The sequence below is a fragment of the Centrocercus urophasianus genome, unplaced genomic scaffold, assembly GCF_019232065.1.
Source record: "Centrocercus urophasianus isolate 14NV4802_14NV808 unplaced genomic scaffold, USGS_Curo_1.0 seq_11, whole genome shotgun sequence".
Classification (NCBI taxonomy): Eukaryota; Metazoa; Chordata; class Aves; order Galliformes; family Phasianidae; genus Centrocercus; species Centrocercus urophasianus.
The window spans coordinates 29253117-29256740 of record NW_024884253.1 but is presented as its reverse complement, the minus strand read 5'-3'; positions in this window follow the sequence as shown (position 1 = coordinate 29256740).

Here is a 3624-nt window from a genome sequence, read left to right as displayed (position 1 = left end):
TCTCATTAATGAATATTATTATTGTTTTTAGAGGGGGAAAAAATAAAGGAGTGGCACTGAAATTAGTCTCATTACCAAGAAATCTTGGATTAGTAAATTGAAAGTAATATCCTTTAATTCATTATTTGTTATTTATATCGTCTCTTTCTTGTTACCTCATCAATTTTTCTGAGCCAAAATTACTTGTACTGGATGGACTTAAAGACTTACAAAGGAATTGCTTTTACACTCATCTTATTTCCATAGATTAGTAACAAATCTAATCAATTAGTAATCAAATCCTTCTGTCAAAGAAGTAAATTATCTTTGAAACAGTGACAAATAAATGGTGCACCTGGAACTAAAAGTAATGGAAATGTCATTAGTATATCAGTTTGTTAATATCCATAGGATATTAGATCACTGAGGATGCTTTCACAGAATGAATAGAAAAAGACCTGAGTCAGACTAGTTTTTCAGTTCCTTATAGAAATCTGAAATGGTGCTTCCTGTTGTACCACACTGATCTTGTACAGTATATCTACTATGTCTTATAACACAAAATAAACCAAATGAAAATCAAGCAAATCATAATCTGAATCCAGATCATCTTCTGTAGTGAATTGAGAGAAAAAAGGGATGGGCCTCAACCAAAGAGGCAAAGAGAATCAGCAAAGGGAAAATGATCCTGCTTTAGAGAAATTCTTATCTGTCAGTGTCCACACACCCTCAATGCATGATATATAACTTCTGTTTTATTAACTATTTTATAGCAGTGATATTTAATTGGTATCGTACATTATTGCATATTGAAGGGCAATGATAAAAGTAGACATCAAAAAGAGCAAATACAAGCCTATGCCTTTTAATGAGAGACAGCGAAACAAATGCATGCTCTGATCCAAAAATGAAAAGAACAATGAGCTTAAGAAAGATAATAGAGAAGAAAAGCTGAGGATTAAAAAAGGAAAAGAAAGCTGTGAGCTGAAAGAGACTGAGAAAAATCATTCTATCAGGCAACAAATGGCTAAAATAATATTGTGAGGAGTAAATAATGGAAAATATTTTTAAATTGCTAAGTGGAGAAAATTCCTGAATTTAATAAGTGATGCTTTTAAGTGCACAAAATATAGGGTGTAGTACTGAGTACTGAAAAAAAATTTATATATATATATATATATATAACTTTCTGTTAAACTTACTGGTGTTCCTGTATTCAGTACAAGATATGCAACAGTTTATAGTTTATTTAAATTTGCCTTCTAGAACCACTTCAAAATATATCAGCCTCATTTAAGCATTTTTTTTGTATACTGTCAAAAACAGATGGCTGTTCTCCAAATCTCAACCACCAGCTTGCCTTCCACGAGGCTCTCCTGGGCACCTGGATACTTTCAATTTAGATGTGAGACAAATGCAATTTACCTTGGCTTTTGTTACCAAACGCACCATTACGTTAAGGTTATGTTTGGGTCAAGGATCCAGAGGCTAATTTAAATGATGTCTGTAGTGGAAGAAGGAATAAAGGTTTGCCAAACAGACTTGACAATATCATCTCGCACAGAAGATAATGTTGGAAGTAGTCATGGAGCTCTCTTACAACTGACATACTGTACTGAGAATAGCAACACGGCAAGGTATGGAACTTGGATAAGCAGTTGGATATCAGAATTATGAGGCACAGAAGAAAAATTTTCACGTATTTTCTAGGTCACTATTCTACATATGCAAATAGATACATGTAGTATACGTAGAAACTCATAAGAATCTTTAAAATTAGAAGGACTTTGACCTTTAGTTTCCTTACAGAAATCACTATAGATATTACCAATGCCAAACCATCTTTCCTGCACTTACTTCTCTTGTGCTTTGTCTCTTAAGCTGTCTTAAATATTAGAAGAATTTGCTTTCCTAGCATTTCTACAGAAATGTGCTATTTATTATACATCTGGAAATAATGCATTATATAGCTCTCTCAGGGCATTTCCTTCTAATGTTTATTTTGGTAAACTTAGAAATTTAAGTTATTTTTATTGCAACTACTTAAATACAGACATGAGTCTTGCTGATAATTTTTCAAAACCTTATCACATGTCACTGAATGCATGGTCCTAATTTCAGGAACTGATTGTGAAGGGAAAAGCTGATTGAGGGGAGAAAGCAAGTAGAGTTAAAATTTGTCCACATCAGATGAGTCACCACATTAATGCTGTGCATCATTTTATTATGATCACTATTTTGAGAACGTAATATGTTATCATTTATATGCAGCAATTCAGTTGTAAATTCATTTGATATGAAGTATTTAGAAGAAAAATGCCGTAACGAATAGAATTATTGGCATCTGCAGTTTTCAACAAAACCATAATATGGGCATCATGTTTCATAATCTTCTGCAAATAATTTCAACCTCTGAAAATTTTCTGAGAAATAAGAACTTCGGGCATAAGCACCTTTTAATAAAACCTCCATACTAAATGGCTGGGGAACTTTACATGTAACTGGAAGTGTTTTCCATTTTACTGTTATTGAAAGAGCTATTGTGAGATAGTTTGTTAAAATGAATATGCATATATCATAACTATTACAGACGCCACTATTACAAAACAAGAAATACTTAAATATTGAAATATTACATTTCTAATGACAGATGTTTTACAATGACTAGAAATTTTGTGCCATTTCATTACAATTCTGAGAAGCAATAGCATGGAAAACAAATACAGATGTTTTCTAATTGCAAACGACAAATGGACTATTGGTATTATTTGAGAAATAGCTCCTTTTTTTTCTTCATTACTGAATCATATCAATTTGCACAGGGGAAATCAGAAGGAGTCAAAATCTTCACTTTCCCCTGTGCATTAGCATATGGGGAAGTTACATTTCTAGTTCATTACTGATAATATAAGCAGACAGTAATATCTTTCCCATGCAAGGCCATCACAACAGTCCACCTAACCAACCCTACCAAATATATGTCTCAGTTGTGCAATCATACTGTATCATCCACGGGCTCCTTTGCACTCTCTTTGATGTGTACCAGTAAACTGAGGAAGCCTTCTCACTCTCTGTCTCCAGCAAGATCCAGACCATAATTCTAGAAACTTCACTACATTCTGGACATTTCACAACTCCTCTGCAGTCACTGTGTTTCTTGCATGGTACAAACTGATTAAAATGAATCCACATTGGATTTCTTTTCCAAAGAAACAAATTTTGATCAAATTCTGTTCCTTTCACTAGGTTGCACTAAACTGGATATAGGGATATAAGGAAAAAGTCTCTTACAGTGAGGGTGGTGATGCACTAGAACAGGTTTCCCAGATATGTGGTGGATGCCCCATCGCTGGAGACTTTTAAAGTGAGGTTGAATCAGGCTCTGGGCAACCTGATCTAGCTGTGGATGTGCCTGTTAGTTGCAGGGAAGTTGGACTAGATGACCTTTAAAGGTCTCTTCCAACTCTAAGTATTCTATGATTCTACAAAATTTTACAACATCCTCAGGAGAACCAGTTGCAAAAAAACTGTATGGCTCATAAAGTCTATCCTCAGATTGATGAGGTATCGTACCACTGCAACGATGCCAAAATCCCAAAGCTCTCATCCATCTCAGCAGAAACCTGTTCATTTCCCCCTTCCCCC